The sequence below is a fragment of the Salvelinus fontinalis genome, chromosome 1 (assembly GCF_029448725.1).
Source record: "Salvelinus fontinalis isolate EN_2023a chromosome 1, ASM2944872v1, whole genome shotgun sequence".
In the NCBI taxonomy this organism is placed as follows: Eukaryota; Metazoa; Chordata; class Actinopteri; order Salmoniformes; family Salmonidae; genus Salvelinus; species Salvelinus fontinalis.
In genome coordinates this window covers 73,633,854-73,659,192 of record NC_074665.1, presented here as the reverse complement: position 1 = coordinate 73,659,192, position 25,339 = coordinate 73,633,854, and positions in this window count along the sequence as shown.

The window sequence follows — 25,339 nt, the reverse complement described above, 5'->3', positions numbered from 1 at the left end:
TGTAGAGTGGACAGCTCTTGGGCTAGGCTGTGCAGAGTGGACAGCTCTTTCGCTAAACTGTGTAGAATGGACAGCTCTTGGGCTAGGCTGTGCAGAGTGGACAGCACTTGGGCTAGGCTGTGTAGAGTGGACAGCTCTTTCTCTAAACTGTGTAGAGTGGACAGTTTTTGGGCTAGGCTGTGTAGAGTGGACGGCACTTGGGATAGGCTGTGTAGAGTGGAAAGTTCTTGGGCTAGGCTATGTAGAGTGGACAGTTCTAGAGTTAGGCTGTGTAGAGTGGACAGCACTTGGTTTAGGCTGTGCAGAGTGGACAGCTCTTTCGCTAAACTGTATAGAGTGGACAGCTCTTGGGCTAGACTGTGTAGAGTGGACAGCACTTGGGTTAGGCTGTGTAGAGTGGACAGCTCTTTCGCTAAACTGTGTAGAGTGGACAGTTTTTGGGCTAGGCTGTGTAGAGTGGACGGCACTTGGGATAGGCTGTGTAGAGTGGACGGCACTTGGGATAGGCTGTGTAGAGTGGAAAGTTCTTGGGCTAGGCTATGTAGAGTGGACAGTTCTTGAGTTAGGCTGTGTAGAGTGGACAGCACTTGGTTTAGGCTGTGCAGAGTGGACAGCTCTTTCGCTAAACTGTATAGAGTGGACAGCTCTTTGGCTAGGCTGTGTAGAGTGAATAGCTCTTGGGCTAGACTGTGTAGAGTGGACAGCTCTTTCGCTAAACTGTATAGAGTGGACAGCTCTTTGGCTAGGCTGTGTAGAGTGAACAGCTCTTGGGCTAGACTGTGTAGAGTGGACAGCTCTTTCGCTAAACTGTGTAGAGTGGACAGCACTTGGGCTAGACTGTGTAGAGTGGACAGCTCTTTGGCTAAGCTGTGTAGAGTGGACAGCTCTTGGGCTAGGCTGTGTAGAGTGGACAGCACTATGGCTAGGCTGTGTAGAGTGGACAGCACTTGGGCTTGGCTGTATAGAGTGGACAGCACTTGGGCTAGGCTGTGTAGAGTGGACATAATTTGGCCTAGACTGTGTAGAGTGGACAGCACTTGGGCTAGTTTGAGTAGAGTGGACAGCTCTTGGGAAAGGCTGTGTGGAGTGGACAGCTCTTTCACTAAACTGTGAAGAGTGGGCAGCTCTTGGGCTAGGCTGTGTAGAGTGGACAGCTTTTGGGCTGAGCTGTGTAGAGTGGACAACTCTTTTGCTAGGCTGTGTGGAGTGGACAGCTCTTGGGCTAGACTGAGTAGACTGGGCAGCTCTTATGCTAGGCTGTGTGGAGTCGACAGCTCTTGGGCTAGACTGAGAAGACTGGACAGCTCTTGGGCTAGACTGTGTAGAGTTGACAACTCTTGGGCTAGGCTGTGTAGAGTGGACAGCACTTGGGCTAGACTGAGTAGAGTGGACAGCTCTTTCGCTAAACTGTGTAGAGTGGACAGCTCTTAGGCTTGACTGAGTAGAGTTGACAGCTCTTGGGCTAGGCTGTGTAGAGTGGACAGCACTTTCGCTAAACTGTGTAGAGTGGACAGTTCTTGGGCTAGGCTGAGTAGAGTGGACAGTTTTTTTCGCTAAACTGTGTAGAGCTGACAGATCTTGGGATAGGCTGAGTAGAGTGGACAGTTTTTTGGCTACACTGTATAGAGTGAACAGCCCTTGGGCTAGACTGTGTAGAGTGGACAGTTCTTGGGCTAGCCTGTGTAGAGTGTACAACTCTTTTGCTAGGCTGTGTAGAGTGGACAGCACTATGTCTAGAAGGTGTAGAGTGGACAGCTCTTGGGCAAGGCTGTGTAGAGTGCACAACTCTTTTTCTAGGCTGTGTGGAGTGGACAGCTCTTGGGCTAGACTGAGTTGAGTGGACAGCTCTTGGGCTAGACCTTGTAGACTGGACAGCACTTGGGCTAGGTTGTGTAGAGAAGTCAGCTCTTTGGCTAGGCTGTGTAGAGTGGACAGCACTTGGGCTAGGCTGTGCAGAGTGGACAGCTCTTCGGATAGGATGTGTAGAGTGGACAACTCTTTCGCAAGGCTGTGTAGAGTGGACAGCACTATGGCTAGGCTGTGTAGAGTGGACAGCTCTTTCGCTAGGCTGTGTAGAGTGGACAGCACTTGGGCTAGGCTGTGTAAATTGGACAGCTCTTGGGCTAGGCTGTGTTGAGTGGACAGCACTTGGGCTAGGCTGTGCAGAGTGGACAGCTCTTTCGCTAAACTGTATAGAGTGGACAGCTCTTAGGCTAGGCTGTGTAGAGTGAACAGCTCTTGGGCTAGACTGTGTAGAGTGGACAGCTCTTTCGCTAAACTGTGTAGAGTGGACAGCACTTGGGCTAGGCTGTGTAGAGTGGACAGCTCTTTGGCTAAGCTGTGTAGAGTGGACAGCTCTTGGGCTAGGCTGTGTAGAGTAGACAGCACTATGGCTAGGCTGTGTAGAGTGGACAGCTCTTTTGCTAGGCTGTGTAGAGTGGACAGCACTATGGTTAGGCTGTGTAGAGTGGACAGCACTTGGGCTAGGCTGTATAGAGTGGACAGCACTTGGGATAGGCTGTGTAGAGTGGACATAATTTGGCCTAGACTGTGTAGAGTGGACAGCACTTGGGCTAGTTTGAGTAGAGTGGACAGCTCTTGGGAAAGGCTGTGTGGAGTGGACAGCTCTTTCACTAAACTGTGAAGAGTGGACAGCTCTTGGGCTAGGTTGTGTAGAGTGGACAGCTCTTGGGCTGAGCTTTGTAGAGTGGACAACTCTTTTGCTAGGCTGTGTGGAGTGGACAGCTCTTGGGCTAGACTGAGTAGACTGGGCAACTCTTATGCTAGGCTGTGTGGAGTCGACAGCTCTTGGGCTAGACTGAGAAGACTGGACAGCTCTTGGGCTAGACTGTGTAGAGTTGACAGCTCTTGGGCTAGGTTGTGTAGAGTGGACAGCACTTGGACTAGACTGAGTAGAGTGGACAGCTCTTTCGCTAAACTGTGTAGAGTGGACAGCTCTTAGGCTTGACTGAGTAGAGTTGACAGCTCTTGGGTTAGGCTGTGTAGAGTGGACAGCACTTTCGCTAAACTGTGTAGAGTGGACAGTTTTTTTCGCTAATCTGTGTAGAGTTGACTGTTCTTGGGATAGGCTGAGTAGAGTGGACAGTTTTTTGGCTACACTGTATAGAGTGAACATCCCTTGGGCTAGACTGTGTAGAGTGGACAGTTCTTGGGCTAGCCTGTGTAGAGTGTACAACTCTTTTGCTAGGCTGTGTAGAGTGGACAGCACTATGTCTAGAAGGTGTAGAGTGGACAGCTCTTGGGCAAGGCTGTGTAGAGTGGACAACTCTTTTTCTAGGCTGTGTGGAGTGGACAGCTCTTGGGCTAGACTGAGTTGAGTGGACAGCTCTTTCGCTAAACTGTGTAGAGTGGACAGCACTTGGGCTAGACTGTGTAGAGTGGACAGCTCTTTGGCTAAGCTGTGTAGAGTGGACAGCTCTTGGGCTAGGCTGTGTAGAGTGGACAGCACTATGGCTAGGCTGTGTAGAGTGGACAGCACTTGGGCTTGGCTGTATAGAGTGGACAGCACTTGGGCTAGGCTGTGTAGAGTGGACATAATTTGGCCTAGACTGTGTAGAGTGGACAGCACTTGGGCTAGTTTGAGTAGATTGGACAGCTCTTGGGAAAGGCTGTGTGGAGTGGACAGCTCTTTCGCTAAACTGTGTAGAGTGGACAGTTTTTGGGCTAGGCTGTGTAGAGTGTACGGCACTTGGGATAGGCTGTGTAGAGTGGACGGCACTTGGGATAGGCTGTGTAGAGTGGAAAGTTCTTGGGCTAGGCTATGTAGAGTGGACAGTTCTTGAGTTAGGCTGTGTAGAGTGGACAGCACTTGGTTTAGGCTGTGCAGAGTGGACAGCTCTTTCGCTAAACTGTATAGAGTGGACAGCTCTTTGGCTAGGCTGTGTAGAGTGAACAGCTCTTGGGCTAGACTGTGTAGAGTGGACAGCTCTTTCGCTAAACTGTGTAGAGTGGACAGCACTTGGGCTAGACCTTGTAGACTGGACAGCACTTGGGCTAGGTTGTGTAGAGAAGTCAGCTCTTTGGCTAGGCTGTGTAGAGTGGACAGCACTTGGGCTAGGCTGTGCAGAGTGGACAGCTCTTCGGAAAGGATGTGTAGAGTGGACAACTCTTTCGCAAGGCTGTGTAGAGTGGACAGCACTATGGCTAGGCTGTGTAGAGTGGACAGCTCTTTCGCTAGGCTGTGTAGAGTGGACAGCACTTGGGCTAGGCTGTGTAAATTGGACAGCTCTTGGGCTAGGCTGTGTTGAGTGGACAGCACTTGGGCTAGGCTGTGCAGAGTGGACAGCTCTTTCGCTAAACTGTATAGAGTGGACAGCTCTTAGGCTAGGCTGTGTAGAGTGAACAGCTCTTGGGCTAGACTGTGTAGAGTGGACAGCTCTTTCGCTAAACTGTGTAGAGTGGACAGCACTTGGGCTAGACTGTGTAGAGTGGACAGCTCTTTGGCTAAGCTGTGTAGAGTGGACAGCTCTTGGGCTAGGCTGTGTAGAGTAGACAGCACTATGGCTAGGCTGTGTAGAGTGGACAGCTCTTTTGCTAGGCTGTGTAGAGTGGACAGCACTATGGTTAGGCTGTGTAGAGTGGACAGCACTTGGGTTAGGCTGTATAGAGTGGACAGCACTTGGGATAGGCTGTTTAGAGTGGACATAATTTGGCCTAGACTGTGTAGAGTGGACAGCACTTGGGCTAGTTTGAGTAGAGTGGACAGCTCTTGGGAAAGGCTGTGTGGAGTGGACAGCTCTTTCACTAAACTGTGAAGAGTGGACAGCTCTTGGGCTAGGTTGTGTAGAGTGGACAGCTCTTGGGCTGAGCTTTGTAGAGTGGACAACTCTTTTGCCAGGCTGTGTGGAGTGGACAGCTCTTGGGCTAGACTGAGTAGACTGGGCAACTCTTATGCTAGGCTGTGTGGAGTCGACAGCTCTTGGGCTAGGCTGAGAAGACTGGACAGCTCTTGGGCTAGACTGTGTAGAGTTGACAGCTCTTGGGCTAGGTTGTGTAGAGTGGACAGCACTTGGACTAGACTGAGTAGAGTGGACAGCTCTTTCGCTAAACTGTGTAGAGTGGACAGCTCTTAGGCTTGACTGAGTAGAGTTGACAGCTCTTGGGTTAGGCTGTGTAGAGTGGACAGCACTTTCGCTAAACTGTGTAGAGTGGACAGTTTTTTTCGCTGATCTGTGTAGAGTTGACTGTTCTTGGGATAGGCTGAGTAGAGTGGACAGTTTTTTGGCTACACTGTATAGAGTGAACAGCCCTTGGGCTAGACTGTGTAGAGTGGACAGTTCTTGGGCTAGCCTGTGTAGAGTGTACAACTCTTTTGCTAGGCTGTGTAGAGTGGACAGCACTATGTCTAGAAGGTGTAGAGTGGACAGCTCTTGGGCAAGGCTGTGTAGAGTGGACAACTCTTTTTCTAGGCTGTGTGGAGTGGACAGCTCTTGGGCTAGACTGAGTTGAGTGGACAGCTCTTTCGCTAAACTGTGTAGAGTGGACAGCACTTGGGCTAGACTGTGTAGAGTGGACAGCTCTTTGGCTAAGCTGTGTAGAGTGGACAGCTCTTGGGCTAGGCTGTGTAGAGTGGACAGCACTATGGCTAGGCTGTGTAGAGTGGACAGCACTTGGGCTTGGCTGTATAGAGTGGACAGCACTTGGGCTAGGCTGTGTAGAGTGGACATAATTTGGCCTAGACTGTGTAGAGTGGACAGCACTTGGGCTAGTTTGAGTAGATTGGACAGCTCTTGGGAAAGGCTATGTGGAGTGGACAGCTCTTTCGCTAAACTGTGTAGAGTGGACAGTTTTTGGGCTAGGCTGTGTAGAGTGGACGGCACTTGGGATAGGCTGTGTAGAGTGGACGGCACTTGGGGAAGGCTGTGTAGAGTGGAAAGTTCTTGGGCTAGGCTATGTAGAGTGGACAGTTCTTGAGTTAGGCTGTGTAGAGTGGACAGCACTTGGTTTAGGCTGTGCAGAGTGGACAGCTCTTTCGCTAAACTGTATAGAGTGGACAGCTCTTTGGCTAGGCTGTGTAGAGTGAACAGCTCTTGGGCTAGACTGTGTAGAGTGGACAGCTCTTTCGCTAAACTGTGTAGAGTGGACAGCACTTGGGCTAGACTGTGTAGAGTGGACAGCTCTTTGGCTAAGCTGTGTAGAGTGGACAGCTCTTGGGCTAGGCTGTGTAGAGTGGACAGCACTATGGCTAGGCTGTGTAGAGTGGACAGCACTTGGGCTTGGCTGTATAGAGTGGACAGCACTTGGGCTAGGCTGTGTAGAGTGGACATAATTTGGCCTAGACTGTGTAGAGTGGACAGCACTTGGGCTAGTTTGAGTAGAGTGGACAGCTCTTGGGAAAGGCTGTGTGGAGTGGACAGCTCTTTCACTAAACTGTGAAGAGTGGACAGCTCTTGGGCTAGGCTGTGTAGAGTGGACAGCTTTTGGGCTGAGCTGTGTAGAGTGGACAACTCTTTTGCTAGGCTGTGTGGAGTGGACAGCTCTTGGGCTAGACTGAGTAGACTGGGCAGCTCTTATGCTAGGCTGTGTGGAGTCGACAGCTCTTGGGCTAGACTGAGAAGACTGGACAGCTCTTGGGCTAGACTGTGTAGAGTTGACAACTCTTGGGCTAGGCTGTGTAGAGTGGACAGCACTTGGGCTAGACTGAGTAGAGTGGACAGCTTTTTCGCTAAACTGTGTAGAGTGGACAGCTCTTAGGCTTGACTGAGTAGAGTTGACAGCTCTTGGGCTAGGCTGTGTAGAGTGGACAGCACTTTCGCTAAACTGTGTAGAGTGGACAGTTCTTGGGCTAGGCTGAGTAGAGTGGACAGTTTTTTTCGCTAAACTGTGTAGAGCTGACAGATCTTGGGATAGGCTGAGTAGAGTGGACAGTTTTTTGGCTACACTGTATAGAGTGAACAGCCCTTGGGCTAGACTGTGTAGAGTGGACAGTTCTTGGGCTAGCCTGTGTAGAGTGTACAACTCTTTTGCTAGGCTGTGTAGAGTGGACAGCACTATGTCTAGAAGGTGTAGAGTGGACAGCTCTTGGGCAAGGCTGTGTAGAGTGCACAACTCTTTTTCTAGGCTGTGTGGAGTGGACAGCTCTTGGGCTAGACTGAGTTGAGTGGACAGCTCTTGGGCTTGACCTTGTAGACTGGACAGCACTTGGGCTAGGTTGTGTAGAGAAGTCAGCTCTTTGGCTAGGCTGTGTAGAGTGGACAGCACTTGGGCTAGGCTGTGCAGAGTGGACAGCTCTTCGGATAGGATGTGTAGAGTGGACAACTCTTTCGCAAGGCTGTGTAGAGTGGACAGCACTATGGCTAGGCTGTGTAGAGTGGACAGCTCTTTCGCTAGGCTGTGTAGAGTGGACAGCACTTGGGCTAGGCTGTGTAAATTGGACAGCTCTTGGGCTAGGCTGTGTTGAGTGGACAGCACTTGGGCTAGGCTGTGCAGAGTGGACAGCTCTTTCGCTAAACTGTATAGAGTGGACAGCTCTTAGGCTAGGCTGTGTAGAGTGAACAGCTCTTGGGCTAGACTGTGTAGAGTGGACAGCTCTTTCGCTAAACTGTGTAGAGTGGACAGCACTTGGGCTAGACTGTGTAGAGTGGACAGCTCTTTGGCTAAGCTGTGTAGAGTGGACAGCTCTTGGGCTAGGCTGTGTAGAGTAGACAGCACTATGGCTAGGCTGTGTAGAGTGGACAGCTCTTTTGCTAGGCTGTGTAGAGTGGACAGCACTATGGTTAGGCTGTGTAGAGTGGACAGTACTTGGGCTAGGCTGTATAGAGTGGACAGCACTTGGGATAGGCTGTGTAGAGTGGACATAATTTGGCCTAGACTGTGTAGAGTGGACAGCACTTGGGCTAGTTTGAGTAGAGTGGACAGCTCTTGGGAAAGGCTGTGTGGAGTGGACAGCTCTTTCACTAAACTGTGAAGAGTGGACAGCTCTTGGGCTAGGTTGTGTAGAGTGGACAGCTCTTGGGCTGAGCTTTGTAGAGTGGACAACTCTTTTGCTAGGCTGTGTGGAGTGGACAGCTCTTGGGCTAGACTGAGTAGACTGGGCAACTCTTATGCTAGGCTGTGTGGAGTCGACAGCTCTTGGGCTAGACTGAGAAGACTGGACAGCTCTTGGGCTAGACTGTGTAGAGTTGACAGCTCTTGGGCTAGGTTGTGTAGAGTGGACAGCACTTGGACTAGACTGAGTAGAGTGGACAGCTCTTTCGCTAAACTGTGTAGAGTGGACAGCTCTTAGGCTTGACTGAGTAGAGTTGACAGCTCTTGGGTTAGGCTGTGTAGAGTGGACAGCACTTTCGCTAAACTGTGTAGAGTGGACAGTTCTTGGGTTAGGCTGAGTAGAGTGGACAGTTTTTTTCGCTAATCTGTGTAGAGTTGACTGTTCTTGGGATAGGCTGAGTAGAGTGGACAGTTTTTTGGCTACACTGTATAGAGTGAACAGCTCTTGGGCTAGCCTGTGTAGAGTGTACAACTCTTTTGCTAGGCTGTGTAGAGTGGACAGCACTATGTCTAGAAGGTGTAGAGTGGACAGCTCTTGGGCAAGGCTGTGTAGAGTGGACAACTCTTTTTCTAGGCTGTGTGGAGTGGACAGCTCTTGGGCTAGACTGAGTTGAGTGGACAGCTCTTTCGCTAAACTGTGTAGAGTGGACAGCACTTGGGCTAGACTGTGTAGAGTGGACAGCTCTTTGGCTAAGCTGTGTAGAGTGGACAGCTCTTGGGCTAGGCTGTGTAGAGTGGACAGCACTATGGCTAGGCTGTGTAGAGTGGACAGCACTTGGGCTTGGCTGTATAGAGTGGACAGCACTTGGGCTAGGCTGTGTAGAGTGGACATAATTTGGCCTAGACTGTGTAGAGTGGACAGCACTTGGGCTAGTTTGAGTAGATTGGACAGCTCTTGGGAAAGGCTGTGTGGAGTGGACAGCTCTTTCACTAAACTGTGAAGAGTGGACAGCTCTTGGGCTAGGCTGTGTAGAGTGGACAGCTTTTGGGCTGAGCTGTGTAGAGTGGACAACTCTTTTGCTAGGCTGTGTGGAGTGGACAGCTCTTGGGCTAGACTGAGTAGACTGGGCAGCTCTTATGCTAGGCTGTGTGGAGTCGACAGCTCTTGGGCTAGACTGAGAAGACTGGACAGCTCTTGGGCTAGACTGTGTAGAGTTGACAACTCTTGGGCTAGGCTGTGTAGAGTGGACAGCACTTGGGCTAGACTGAGTAGAGTGGACAGCTCTTTCGCTAAACTGTGTAGAGTGGACAGCTCTTAGGCTTGACTGAGTAGAGTTGACAGCTCTTGGGCTAGGCTGTGTAGAGTGGACAGCACTTTCGCTAAACTGTGTAGAGTGGACAGTTCTTGGGCTAGGCTGAGTAGAGTGGACAGTTTTTTTCGCTAAACTGTGTAGAGCTGACAGTTCTTGGGATAGGCTGAGTAGAGTGGACAGTTTTTTGGCTACACTGTATAGAGTGAACAGCCCTTGGGCTAGACTGTGTAGAGTGGACAGTTCTTGGGCTAGCCTGTGTAGAGTGTACAACTCTTTTGCTAGGCTGTGTAGAGTGGACAGCACTATGTCTAGAAGGTGTAGAGTGGACAGCTCTTGGGCAAGGCTGTGTAGAGTGCACAACTCTTTTTCTAGGCTGTGTGGAGTGGACAGCTCTTGGGCTAGACTGAGTTGAGTGGACAGCTCTTGGGCTTGACCTTGTAGACTGGACAGCACTTGGGCTAGGTTGTGTAGAGAAGTCAGCTCTTTGGCTAGGCTGTGTAGAGTGGACAGCACTTGGGCTAGGCTGTGCAGAGTGGACAGCTCTTCGGATAGGATGTGTAGAGTGGACAACTCTTTCGCAAGGCTGTGTAGAGTGGACAGCACTATGGCTAGGCTGTGTAGAGTGGACAGCTCTTTCGCTAGGCTGTGTAGAGTGGACAGCACTTGGGCTAGGCTGTGTAAATTGGACAGCTCTTGGGCTAGGCTGTGTTGAGTGGACAGCATTTGGGCTAGGCTGTGCAGAGTGGACAGCTCTTTCGCTAAACTGTATAGAGTGGACAGCTCTTAGGCTAGGCTGTGTAGAGTGAACAGATCTTGGGCTAGACTGTGTAGAGTGGACAGCTCTTTCGCTAAACTGTGTAGATTGGACAGCACTTGGGCTAGACTGTGTAGAGTGGACAGCTCTTTGGCTAAGCTGTGTAGAGTGGACAGCTCTTGGGCTAGGCTGTGTAGAGTAGACAGCACTATGGCTAGGCTGTGTAGAGTGGACAGCTCTTTTGCTAGGCTGTGTAGAGTGGACAGCACTATGGTTAGGCTGTGTAGAGTGGACAGCACTTGGGCTAGGCTGTATAGAGTGGACAGCACTTGGGCTAGGCTGTGTAGAGTGGACATAATTTGGCCTAGACTGTGTAGAGTGGACAGCACTTGGGCTAGTTTGAGTAGAGTGGACAGCTCTTGGGAAAGGCTGTGTGGAGTGGACAGCTCTTTCACTAAACTGTGAAGAGTGGACAGCTCTTGGGCTAGGTTGTGTAGAGTGGACAGCTCTTGGGCTAAGCTTTGTAGAGTGGACAACTCTTTTGCTAGGCTGTGTGGAGTGGACAGCTCTTGGGCTAGACTGAGTAGACTGGGCAACTCTTATGCTAGGCTGTATGGAGTCGACAGCTCTTGGGCTAGACTGAGAAGACTGGACAGCTCTTGGGCTAGACTGTGTAGAGTTGACAGCTCTTGGGCTAGGTTGTGTAGAGTGGACAGCACTTGGACTAGACTGAGTAGAGTGGACAGCTCTTTCGCTAAACTGTGTAGAGTGGACAGCTCTTAGGCTTGACTGAGTAGAGTTGACAGCTCTTGGGTTGGGCTGTGTAGAGTGGACAGCACTTTCGCTAAACTGTGTAGAGTGGACAGTTCTTGGGTTAGGCTGAGTAGAGTGGACAGTTTTTTTCGCTAAACTGTGTAGAGTTGACTGTTCTTGGGATAGGCTGAGTAGAGTGGACAGTTTTTTGGCTACACTGTATAGAGTGAACAGCCCTTGGGCTAGACTGTGTAGAGTGGACAGTTCTTGGGCTAGCCTGTGTAGAGTGTACAACTCTTTTGCTAGGCTGTGTAGAGTGGACAGCACTATGTCTAGAAGGTGTAGAGTGGACAGCTCTTGGGCAAGGCTGTGTAGAGTGGACAACTCTTTTTCTAGGCTGTGTGGAGTGGACAGCTCTTGGGCTAGACTGAGTTGAGTGGACAGCTCTTGGGCTAGACCTTGTAGACTGGACAGCACTTGGGCTAGGTTGTGTAGAGAAGTCAGCTCTTTCGCTAGGCTGTGTAGAGTGGACAGCACTTGGGCTAGGCTGTGCAGAGTGGACAGCTCTTCGGCTAGGCTGTGTAGAGTGGACAACTCTTTCGCTAGGCTGTGTAGAGTGGACAGCACTATGGCTAGGCTGTGTAGAGTGGACAGCTCTTTTGCTAGGCTGTGTAGAGTGGACAGCACTTGGGCTAGGCTGTGTAAATTGGACAGCTCTTGGGCTAGGCTGGGTAGAGTGGACAGCTCTTGGGTTAGGCTGTGTAGAGTGGACAGCACTTGGGCTAGGCTGTGAAGAGTGGACAGCTCTTGGGTTAGGCTGTGTAGAGTGGACCACACTTGGGCTAGACTGTATACAGTGGACAGCTCTTGGGCTAGACTTTGTAGAGTGGACAGCTCCTGGGCTAGGCTGTGTAGAGTGGACAGCTCTTGGGATATACTGTGTAGAATGGACAGCTCTTGGGCTAAGACTGTGTAGAGTAGACAACGCTTGGGCTAGGCTGTGTAGAGTGAACAGCTCTTTAACTAGACTGTGTAGAGTGGACAGCTCTTTGGCTAGACTGAGTAGAATGGTCAGCACTTTGGCTGCGCTGTGTAGAGTGGACAACTCTTTCACTAAACTGTGTAGAATGGACAGCTCTTGGGCTAGGCTGTGTAGTGTGAACAGCTCTTTGGCTAGACTCAGTAGAGTGGACTTCACTTTTGCTAAGCTGTGTGGAGTGGACAGCTCTTTCTCTAAACAGTGTAGAATGGACAGCTCTTTCACCAAACTGTGTAGAGTGGACAGCTTTTTGGCTAGACTGTGTAGAGTGGACAGCTCTTGGGCTAAACTGTGTAGAGTGGACAGCACTTGGGCTAGGCTGTGCAGAGTGGACAGCTCTTTCGCTAAACTGTGTAGAGTGGACAGCTCTTGGGCTAGGCTGTGCAGAGTGGACAGCACTTGGGCTAGGCTGTGTAGAGTGGACAGCTCTTTCGCTAAACTGTGTAGAGTGGACAGTTTTTGGGCTAGGCTGAGTAGAGTGGACAGTTCTTTGGCTAGGCTGTGTAGAGTGGACAGCTCTTGGGCTAGACTGTGTAGAGTTTACAGTTCTTGGGCTAGGCTTTGTAGAGTGTACAACTCTTTCGCTAGGCTGTGTAGAGTGGACAGCTCTTTCGCTGGGCTGTGTAGAGTGGACAGCACTATGGCTAGGCTGTGTAGAGTGGACAGCACTTGGGCTAGGCTGTGTAGAGTGGACAGCACTTGGGCTAGGCTGTGTAGAGTTGACATAATTTGGGCTAGACTGTGTAGAGTTGACAGTTCTTGGGCTAGGCTTTGTAGAGTGGACAACTCTTTCGCTAGGCTGTGTAGAGTGGACAGCTCTTTCGCTGGGCTGTGTAGAGTGGACAGCACTATGGCTAGGCTGTGTAGAGTGGACAGCACTTGGGCTAGGCTGTGTAGAGTGGACAGCACTTGGGCTAGGCTGTGTAGAGTTGACATAATTTGGGCTAGACTGTGTAGAGTGGACAGCTCTTGGGCTCGCCTGTGTAGAGTGGACAGCTCTTGGGCTAGGCTGTGTAGAGTGGACAGCTCTTGGGCTAGGCTTCGTAGAGTGGACAGCTCTTGGGCTAGGCTTCGTAGAGTGGACAGCTCTTGGGCTAGGCTATGTAGAGTGGACAGCTCTTGGGCTAGGCTGTGTAGAGTGGACAGCTCTTGGGCTAGGCTGTGTAGCGTGAACTGCCCCTACTACTGTCTCTGAATTTATCCCTCAACGCAGTCACAGGTGAATGCACTGATTGCAAGCCGTTCTGGATAAGAGCGTATGCTAAATTACAAAAAAAATGATATGTAATGTAAATTGGCGACAGGGTTTTAAAGGTGCATAATTACATGATTCATTGACTTTGATTAGTTTAGCATCATTGTCAAATTGGTGACAGCCTGGAGAGGTGCTAATGATGGGAGAGAGCTAACAGAGACAATTATAATTAGGCTACACCAAACACCACTTTTTCACAGACCAGCAACTGCTCTCCTCTCCCGTAAGATGACGCAATTTCACAAAAACACCTCACACGCCAACGACACGGCAACAGACAGGGGGAGACGTTTAAGTATTCACTGTTAATTGTCTCATTTGTTCATTCGTCATATACATATAAAGAGAGAGAGAGAGAAAATGAAAGAAGGGTGAAAAACTTGGGTAAGAAAGTTTGGGAGCGTAGTTGTCGTTGAGCGGAGCTGTCTGTATTAGAACAGACAATGGCAGTAATGAAAAGAGGATAAAGCGTCTGGAGAGTCACGCAGGCACGCACACACACACACGCACGCACGCACGCTCGCACGCACGCACGCACGCACGCACACACACACACACACACACACACACACACACACACACACACACACACACACACACAGCATTGCCATGCCTCCCATCTCTCTTGTCTCCGAACTAAAAGCCTCTCGTCAACCCCTGACAACTACAGCGATTGATATTGATTAAGTCCAGCAGACATCCAGACAGTCTAGTCACAGGGTCACTATTATGATGAATCCTCTGTTTATTTTTCTATTATCAGAGAGAGAGAGAGAGAGAGAGAGAGAGAGAGAGAGAGAGAGAGAGAGAGAGAGAGAGAGAGAGAGAGAGAGAGAGAGAGAGTGACAGAGATCGAGACAGTGAGAGAGTGAGGGAATGCAAGAGAGAGACAGAGAAAGAGATAGTAAGAGAGAAAGAGACAGTGAGAGAGCGAGAGAGAGAGAGAGATGTGAGACAGGGATGCAGGTTAAGCCCCACCCTCTTCAACATACATATCAACGAATTGGCACTAGAACAGTCTGCATCACCCTACTAGAATCTGAAGTCAAATGTCAACTGTTTGCCCGATGATCTGGTGCTTCTGGCACCAACCAAGGAGGGCCTACAGCAGCACCTAGATCTTCTGCACAGATTTTGTCAGACCTGGGCTCTGACAGTAAATCTCAGTAAGACCAAAATAATGTTGTTCCAAAAAAGGTCCAGTCGCCAGGACCATAAATACAAATTCCATCTTGACACCGTTGCCCTAGAGCACACAAAAAACTATACATACCTCGGCCTAAACATCAGCTCCACAGGTAAATTGAACAAAACTGTGAACGAGCTGAGAGAAAAGGAACATCAAATTTGACATACCAATTAGGTTCTGGCAAAAAATACTTGAATCGTTTATAGAACCTATTGCCCTTTATAGTTGTGAGATCTGGGATCCGCTCACCAACCAAGAATTCACAAAATGGGACAAGCACCAAATTGAGACTCTGCATGCAGAATTCTGCAAAAATAACCTGTGTACAACGTAAAACACCAAATATTGCATGCAGAGCAGAATTAGGCTGAGACACGCTAATTATCAAAATCCAGAACACAGCTGTTAAATTCTACAACCACCTAAAAGGAAGTGATTCCCAAACCTTCCATAACAAAGCCATCACCTACAGAGACATGAACCTGGAGAAGAGTCCCCTAATCAAACTGGTCCTGGGGCTCTGTTCACAAACACAAACACACCCCACAGAGCCCCAGGACAGTGTCATGACGTTGGCCTGTGGGTAAGGTTTATGACCCCCCATAAATACCTTTCTCCCATTCCTCTCTCTTGACTCTACAGAAGGACTCTTGAATAGCCTTTGTTAAACATAGAGAGTCTGGGAACATCAAAAGGTGGGGGGGAAAGGAACCATATTTGGGTAATCCAACCAGTTGAAAATATGCGTTGGTACTCATTGAATATGATGCCAGATCAGTTGGCGCCTGAGACATTATGACTGATGACAGGACGACATAAACTGTATCTTGGAAAGTCTACACATTCTAGTTATGAAATAATATGAAACTATTTGTGAAAAGATTAAATGTAATTTTAGCTTCATAAGATTAAAGCTCTGCCCATGTGAAGAGACATTGGTTATAAACTATGAAACACGCCCTTCTCGCCCTTCTCTCCACTCCTATATAAAGCCCTTGACGAAAATGTAACTTTCTGTTCCAAGGACGATAGGACGACGGTCCATACGTTAAAAGGACTAACATGTCAACTACAGAACTAAGCCAACCTCAGCGTGAGCTTTGGTTGCGAATGGTATGAACTTTGAAATCTTATTCACTAAAGAAGTGAGACATCCTAGCCATTGAGTTAGCAACAGCAGCTGTAAACGTGGGCTAGGAAAGGACGGACGACGTATCCAGTCTACCACACAACAACGATACTACAACGTATCCTGTTTACCACCAGAGACACTCTTCAAAGGACAAGGAAGATCTCTGTTGGGCAACACGGCCTTCCATCTACAACCAACCTATTGAAGCGCAGTTCAGAGTAAATATTTATTGCATTTTCCTTTTCCAAATGGGCGGTTATTTAGAATGGACAAGATTCTGTATTTACGATAGCATAGCTTCTCCCTTTGTTCTTCAGTCCTCCCGCGCTGTAACGACTCCCACCGAAGTTGGCTCCCCTTCCTGTTCGGGAGGCGCTCGGCGGTCGTCGTCACCGGCCTACTAGCTGCTACTGACTTTTCCTCCCCCTCCCTTTTTGTTGAGTAGGTGCACCTGTTTGTGGTTAGGGTGATTTGTGGGGCTTTATTACCCAGCAGCCCGGCCTGCTGGGTGTGCGGGATTGTTGTGTGTACACTCTGTACATTCTTGTTGTGTCTGGGTATCGTGTTGGTTGGTCGCGTCCTACCCTCCTCGGGTCACCCTGGGGTGAGGAGGACAGTGGGGAGCCTTCGGGGGAGGTATTGGTGGCCTACTTTGGCTAAGGACGTTGGGTTTTATGTCTCTTCCTGTTCGGTATGCGCTCAGAGTAAGGCTCCTAGGCACCTTCCTAGAGGGAAGGTACAACCCCTCCCCGTTCCACAACGGCCTTGGTCACATCTATCCGTAGATTTCCTGACCGACCTTCCCCCGTCTCAAGGGAATACTACGGTGCTGGTGATTGTGGATCGGTTTTCTAAGTCCTGTCGTCTCCTCCCATTGCCCGGTATCCCTACAGCCCTACAGACTGCGGAGGCATTATTCACCCACGTCTTCCGGCACTACGGGGTGCCGGAGGACATCGTTTCTGATCGGGGTCCCCAGTTCACGTCCAGAGTATGGAGGGCGTTTATGGAGCGTTTGGGGGTCTCGGTTAGCCTTACCTCCGGTTATCACCCTGAGAGTAATGGGCAGGTGGAGAGAGTGAACCAGGAGTTGGGTAGGTTTCTGCGGTCGTATTGCCAGGACCGGCCAGGGGAGTGGGCGAGATACATCCCTTGGGCCGAAATGACCCAGAACTCTCTACGCCACTCCTCTACTAACACGTCCCCCTTTCAGTGTGTATTGGGGTACCAGCCGGTCCTGGCACCATGGCATCCGAGCCAAACCGAGGCTCCTGCGGTGGAGGAATGGGTGCAGCGCTCCAAGGAGACATGGAGGGCCTTCCAGGAATCACTTCAACAAGCTAGTGGACGGCAGAAGAGGAGTGCTGACCGCCACCGCAGTGAGGCCCCCGTGTTTGTACCGGGGGACAGGGTCTGGCTCTCGACCCGAAACCTGCCCCTCTGCTTGCCCTTCCGGAAGCTGGGTCCGCAGTGTGTAGGGCCCTTCAAAGTCCTGAGGAGAATAAACGAGGTGTGTTATCGATTACAACTCCCTTCCTATTATCGTATTAACCCCTCGTTTCATGTGTCTCTCCTCAGGCCGGTGGTAGCTGGTCCCCTGCAGGACGGTGAGGTACCGGAGGTCCCTCCTCCCCCTCTCGACATCGAGGGGTCCCCGGCGTACAGGATACAAGCCATTCTGGACTCAAGATGCCGGGTGAGGGGCCTGCAGTACCTCGTGGACTGGGAGGGGTGCGGTCCGGAGGAAAGGTGCTGGGTACCGGTGGGGGACATTCTGGATCCATCGATGTTGAGGGATTTCCATCACCTCCATCCGGATCGCCCTGCGCCTCGCCCTCCGGGTCGTCCTCGAGGCCGGTGTCGGCGCGCTGCGGGAGCCGCGCGTCAGGGGGGGGGTACTGTAACGACTCCCACCGAAGGTGGCTCCCCTTCCTGTTCGGGTGGCGCTCGGCGGTCGTCGTCACCGGCCTACTAGCTGCTACTGACTTTTCCTCCCCCTCCCTTTTTGTTGAGTAGGTGCACCTGTTTGTGGTTAGGGTGATTTGTGGGGCTTTATTACCCAGCAGCCCGGCCTGCTGGGTGTGCGGGATTGTTGTGTGTACACTGTACATTCTTGTTGTGTCTGGGTATCGTGTTGGTTGGTATTTTCCGTGGTTCTCACTCTGTTTGGGGTGAAGCATTTGTTTTTTGAGTAGCGTCGTGTTTTCACCCGTGTGGGTAATTAAATTTTGAACGCTACTCTGAACTCTCTGTCTCCTGCGTTTGACTCCTGTTCATCCACTACACCTCGGGCATTACACGCGCTTTCATTCAAGCCCAACCCCCTCTCTTTGTGTAACCAGCCGTCATACTGGTTCCGTCCCCCAGGGACGTTTTCTTGTAGGACATAATTAGTCATCAATGTATGATCCATTCTGCGTTTATGTAATTCTGTGTGATTATTTAGGTATTTAGTAAATAAATAATTAAACCAAAGTTTGTATTGCTGATTCAACTTGTTAGCGAGGGTTCATGAAGATAACCAAGAATTGACAACTTTCAGATGAGACTGAAACAAGGTGACGATTGAATATTGACTGCTATTGATGTAAAAGATTACCAGGTATTTAAGAGTTTATTCAGAAGATAACAGCTCTATAAACATTACTTCTTGGTGCCCCGACTTTCTAGTTAATTATTTACCTGATTAGCTTAATCAGGTAATATTAATTACAGAGAAATTATTTTATAGAATAGCATGTCATATCACTCAATTCGGCATAGCCAAAGACGCGACAACAGCAACACAATTAGACCCAACCAAATCATGAGAAAACAAAAAGATAATTATTTGACACATTGGAAAGAATTAACAAAAAAACACAGCAAACTAGAATGCTTTTTGGCCCTAAACAGAGAGTACACAGTGGCAGAATATCTGACCACTGTGACTGACCCAAACTTAAGGAAAGCTTTGATTATGTACAGACTCAGTGAGCATAGCCTTGCTATTGAGAAAGGCAGACATGGCTCTCAAGAAAAGACAGGCTATGTGCACACTGCCCACAAAATGAGGTGGAAACTGAACTGCACTTCCTAACCTCCTGCCAAATGCATGATCCTATTAGAGAGAAATATTTCCCTCAGGATTACACAGATCCACAAAGAATTCGAAAAAATAAACCCAATGTTGATAAACTCTCATACAGTTGAAGTCGGAAGTTTACACTTAGGTTGGAGTCATTAAAACGTGTTTATCAACCACTCCACAAATTTCTTGTTAAAAGAAAATTGTCATGGCTTTAAAAGTTTCTGATAGGCTAAATTACATCATTTGAATCAATTGGAGGTGTACCTGTGGATGTATTTCAAGGCCTACCTTCAAACTCAGTGCCTCTTTGCTTGACATCATGGGAAAATCAAAAGAAATCAGCCAAGACCTCAGAAAAAAATTGTAGACGTCCACAAGTCTGGTTCATCCTTTGGAGCAATTTCCAAATGCCTGAAGGTACCACGTTCATCTCTACAAACAATAGTACGTAAGTATAAACACCATGGGACCACTCAGCCGTCATACCACTCAGGAAGGAGACGCGTTCTGTCTCCTAGAGGTGAATGTATTTTGGTGCGTAAAGTACAAATCAATCCCAGAACAACAGCAAAGGACCTTGTGAATATGCTGGAGGAAACAGGTATGAAAGTATCTATATCCACAGTAAAACAAGTCCTATATCGACATAACTTGAAAGGCCGCTCAGCAAGGAAGAAGCCACTGCTCCGAAATCGCCATAAAAAAGCCAGACTACGGTTTGCAATTGCACATGGGGACAAACTTTTTGAGGAAATGTCCTCTGGTCTGATGAAACAACAATAGAACTGTTTGGCCATAATGACCATCATTATGTTTGGAGGAAAAAGGGGGAGCCTTGCAAGCCGAAGAACACCATATCCTTGTCTCAGTATGTAAAAAGTTAATAAAATGTATGCACTCTACTGTAAGTCGCTCTGGATAAGAGCGTCTGCTAAATGACTAAAATGTAAAATTCTCTCTACTATTATTCTGACGTTTCACATTCTTAAAATAAAGTGGTGATCCTAACTGACCTAAGACAGGGAATGTTTACTCTGATTAAATGGTCAGGAATTGTGAAATGTATAAATGTAATGTTTGGCTAAGGTGTATTTAAACTTCCAACTTCAACTGTATCTATTGGGTGAAATATCACCCTGTGCTATTACAGCAGGAAGATATGTGACCTGTTGCCACAAGAAAAGGGCAACCAGTGAAGAACAAACACCATTGTAAATACAACCCATATTTATGTTTTTTTATTTTCCCTTTTGTACTTTAACTACTTGCACATTATTACAACACTGTATATATAACTAATATGACATTTGAAATGTCTTTATTGTTTTGGAACTTCTGTGAGTGCAATGTTTACTGTAAATTGTTATTGTTCATGTCACTTTTGTTTATTATATACTTCACTTGCTTTGGCAATGTTAACATATGTTTCCCATGCCAATAAAGCCATTAAATTGAATTGAATTAAATTGAATTGAGAGAGAGAGAGAGATAGGGAGAGGGGCAGTAATTGGAAGGAATGCAGTGTTATTATTGTGGCAAAAGGTTTCAGATGTCTGTTTGTTCAAACTTTCCTTTTTACAGGATGTTGTCTTTCATGTGGAAGCCTCATAAAGAGAAAGACTAACTGAAGCCTGAAAACAAATTAGGTGATCAAACAGACACATTTCAGGAAAACCTCTTTCCTACACAGCACATTTTTCAGTGTAAAAAAATCAAATAACAGTCTGTGTGCCCATGCAGACACCGGAAACAGTGTTAAATTAACACACTGCTTAGTGTAAAGCCTTACTCAAATGTTTCCCAGAGTGCCTTGCCTTTTGAGTAAATTGTAGAGTTACCACCCATGACTGTATTTCTATGTGACAGAGACATGGTTGTTGCATTCATCCATCTTTGTTCCTGTGGACTTCACCAAGTCAACTCCTAAGTAAATATGTTATTATAAAAATAAATAAAAATGTGTTTCAACTTATATGTTTGTGCATGTACATAGATTGATTAATCTTATGCTAGACAAAGATAAATAACATTGATTTTTCTAAAATAATCAAATGAGTTCGTTTGATCCAGTTGAAATGTCTTTAGTAGACTCCTCACAATGTTCCTACCTCTGGCACTCGTTCTGCAGGTTGCAGGTGAATACAAGTTCTAACTGTTGGATATAAACTCTGGCTGGATTCCAATAGGAATTACACATCACTTTGCAAACCAATATCATCTGACCTGCAGGTAAAGTAGGGTTGAAAAATTCTGGTAACTTTCCCCCAATTCCCAGGTTTTACAGAAATCCTGGTTAGAAGTTGGCTTCCTGGAAATGGAAGCTGGAAATCAACCAGGATTTTTGAAAAATCTGGGAATTTGGGGAAAGTTACCAGAATGTTGCAACCCTACATTACCTGCAGGTCAGATTATGCTTGTTTGCAAAGTGATGTGTAATCACTTGTCCCCCCTGTATGCTGGTTTGCAACCCTACTTGCAGGCCTGATGTGGCCTGAGGTATGAACTGGGGTACAATTATGCACTTATATCTAAAGGTACAAAGGATGTCCTTACTGGGTATAACTACAGTGACAAGTGTTTGTACCGCTTTAGGAAGAACCTAAACCTTTCTCCTGAGAGTGTGATACAACGGCCTGAAACTCATGGTTTGCATGCCACATCAGGCCTGCCAGTCACATTATGCCGGCTTGCAAGGTCATGTGTAATTCCTATTGGAATTCAGCCTGTGTGGGGATATTTAACTATCTGTATATCACCCACAATCTGTATTCCCCATTACTGCCAGATTGGGAAGACTATGAGACTACCCAAAGCACGAGAGCTATGAGACTACCTAAAGCACGAGAGCTATGAGACTAGCTAAAGCACGAGAGCTATGAGACTAGCTAAAGCCTCGAGAGCTATGAGACTACCTAAAGCACGAGAGCTATGAGACTACCTAAAGCACGAGAGCTATGAGACTACCTAAAGCACGAGAGCTATGAGACTAGCTAAAGCACGAGAGCTATGAGACTAGCTAAAGCACGAGAGCTATGAGACGACCTAAAGCACGAGAGCTATGAGACTAGCTAAAGCACGAGAGCTATGAGACGACCTAAAGCACGAGAGCTATGAGACTAGCTAAAGCACGAGAGCTATGAGACGACCTAAAGCACGAGAGCTATGAGACTAGCTAAAGCACGAGAGCTATGAGACTAGCTAAAGCACGAGAGCTATGAGACTAGCTAAAGCACGAGAGCTATGAGACTAGCTAAAGCACGAGAGCTATGAGACTAGCTAAAGCACGATAGCTATGAGACTAGCTAAAGCATGAGAGCTATGAGACTAGCTAAAGCACGAGAGCTATGAGACTAGCTAAAGCACGAGAGCTATGAGACGACCTAAAGCACGAGAGCTATGAGACTATCTAAAGCACGAGAGCTATGAGATGACCTAAAGCACGAGAGCTATGAGACTAGCTAAAGCACGAGAGCTATGAGACTAGCTAAAGCACGAGAGCTATGAGACTAGCTAAAGCACGAGAGCTATGAGACTAGCTAAAGCACGAGAGCTATGAGACGACCTAAAGCACAAGAGCTATGAGACTACCTAAAGCACGAGAGCTATGAGACTAGCTAAAGCACGATAGCTATGAGACTAGCTAAAGCACGAGAGCTATGAGACTAGCTAAAGCACGAGAGCTATGAGACTAGCTAAAGCACGAGAGCTATGAGACTAGCTAAAGCACGAGAGCTATGAGACGACCTAAAGCACGAGAGCTATGAGACGACCTAAAGCACGAGAACTATGAGACTAGCTAAAGCACGAGAGCTATGAGACGACCTAAAGCACGAGAGCTATGAGACTAGCTAAAGCACGAGAGCTATGAGACGACCTAAAGCACGAGAGCTATGAGACTAGCTAAAGCACGAGAGCTATGAGACGACCTAAATCACGAGAGCTATGAGACTAGCTAAAGCACGAGAGCTATGAGACTAGCTAAAGCACGAGAGCTATGAGACTAGCTAAAGCACGAGAGCTATGAGACTAGCTAAAGCACGAGAGCTATGAGACGACCTAAAGCACAAGAGCTATGAGACTAGCTAAAGCATGAGAGCTATGAGACTACCTAAACCACGAGAGCTATGGGACGACCTAAAGCACGAGAGCTATGAGACTAGCTAAAGCACGAGAGCTATGAGACTAGCTAAAGCACGAGAGCTATGAGACGACCTAAAGCACGAGAGCTATGAGACTACCTAAAGCACGAGCGCTATGAGACTAGCTAAAGCACGAGAGCTATGAGACTAGCTAAAGCACGAGAGCTATGAGACGACCTAAAGCACGAGAGCTATGAGACTAGCTAAAGCACGAGAGCTATGAGACTAGCTAAAGCACGAGAGCTATGAGACTAGCTAAAGCACGAGAGCTATGAGACTACCTAAAGTACGAGAGCTATGAAACTAGCTAAAGCACGAGAGCTATGAGACTACCTAAAGCACGAGAGCTATGAGACTAGCTAAAGCACGAGAGCTATGAGACTAGCTAAAGCACGAGAGCTATGAGACTACCTAAAGCACGAGAGCTATGAGACTAGCTAAAGCACGAGAGCTATGAGACTACCTAAAGCACGAGAGCTATGAGACTAGCTAAAGCACGAGAGCTATGAGACTAGCTAAAGCACGAGAGCTATGAGACTAGCTAAATCACGAGAGCTATGAGACTAGCTAAAGCACGAGAGCTATGAGACGACCTAAAGCACGAGAGCTATGAGACTAGCTAAAGCACGAGAGCTATGAGACTAGCTAAAGCACGAGAGCTATGAGACTACCTAAAGCACGAGAGCTATGAGACTACCTAAAGCACGAGAGTTATGAGACTGCCTAAAGCACGAGAGCTATGAGACGACCTAAAGCACGAGAGCTATGAGACTAGCTAAACCACGAGAGCTATGAGACTACCTAAAGCACGAGAGCTATGAGACTAGCTAAAGCATGAGAGCTATGAGACTTGCTAAAGCACGAGAGTTATGAGACGGCCTAAAGCACGAGAGCTATGAGACGACCTAAAGCACGAGAGCTATGAGACTAGCTAAAGCCTCGAGAGCTATGAGACTAGCTAAAGCACGAGAGCTATGAGACTAGCTAAAGCACGAGAGCTATGAGACTACCTAAAGCACGAGAGCTATGAGACTAGCTAAAGCACGAGAGCTATGAGACGACCTAAAGCACAAGAGCTATGAGACTACCTAAAGCACGAGAGCTATGAGACTAGCTAAAGCACGAGAGCTATGAGACTAGCTAAAGCACGAGAGCTATGAGACGACCTAAAGCACAAGAGCTATGAGACTAGCTAAAGCACGAGAGCTATGAGACTAGCTAAAGCACGAGAGCTATGAGACTAGCTAAAGCACGAGAGCTATGAGACGACCTAAAGGACGTTTCTGTCTATGTGACTAGCTAAATCACAAGAGCTATGAGACTAGCTAAAGCACGATAGCTATGAGACTAGCTAAAGCACGAGAGCTATGAGACGACCTAAAGGACGTTTCTGTCTATGTGACTAGCTAAAGCACGAGAGCTATGAGACGACCGTAAGGATTTAACCTGGAAAAACCATTTCAGGAACAGGTGAAGGAAATCCAAATAAAATATTTGATTAGTTTAGAAAATGTTTGTAATTTATATTTTAGTAACATAAGATTAATTACTTAATCAGTCAATAAATGTACATGCACAAACATAGATATTGAAACAAAACATTCTACCAATCAACCTGCAATAGAGCATGCTGGGAAATATGATAATGATGGGCGTGGTTTTGGTTCAAAGTGATGTGTATGAGTTTCAGGCCCCTGTCTTAGGGTAATAGAGTAGGCCCTCAAAATAAGGCCTTACGAAATGGTATTGTGTGGAGATAATAATTTCTTGCGTGATAACATATGCGCTTAGGATCTCACTTGGTGAAGTCCACAGGACTGAAAATGGATGAATGCAACAAACATGTCTATGTCACTAACAAATACAGCCATGGGTGGTAACTCTACAATTTACCTGAAAGGAAACGCACAAATATTTGAAAAGGGCTTTACACTCTACAGTGTGTTAATTTAACACTGTTCCGGAGTGTACTGTATATGGATCCCCAGACTCCACACTTTCGGTGTTGATTTAACACTCTCAGTTGTATATATATTTTTTTAATTACACTGGAAATGTTGCTGTGTACTAGTAGTAAAAAGAGCAGTGATGTAAACTCCATTTCAGAGGCAGAAACATTCTCAGTTTCTGTCTATCCCCTTCTGCATTTATCAGTTTATATATCAATCTGTTAATATATTCCTTCACTAGAGCACCAGTCCATCTCACCATGTCTAGTTGCCTCAATGTCGTCCATCCCTACTGTGTGTGTGTGTCCTCTCTCCTCCTAATATATATGACCATCCTCTCAGAAGCCAATTCTCCTGATAACCACCACATTCCAGACTTCCATTAGGCGCTGGTAATGCAGCCTTTGACCACCTGTCAGACTCCAGACTGCTGGCGATAAACTTCTCCATCGCTCTCTCTCGCTCTTTGATTTTTCTAGCTCCCTCTTTTCATTCATCTGTTTCCCTGAGGACGGAGGGATGAGGACAGAGAGATGCAGAAAGCCAGCCAGCCAACGAGTGAGAGAGAGAGAGAGAGAGAGAGAGAGAGAGAGAGAGAGAGAGAGAGAGAGAGAGAGAGAGAGAGAGAGAGAGAGAGAGAGAGAGAGAGAGAGAGAGAGAGAGAGAGAAAAAGAGAAAGAGGGAGGGATCAGGAGAAGGGGCAGAAAGAAATCAATTACTGCCTTATCCCTGTGCTTAAAACAAGCCATGTCAGGGACCATCTAGAATAGGCAACAAAAAAGGGACCATCCGACAAAAG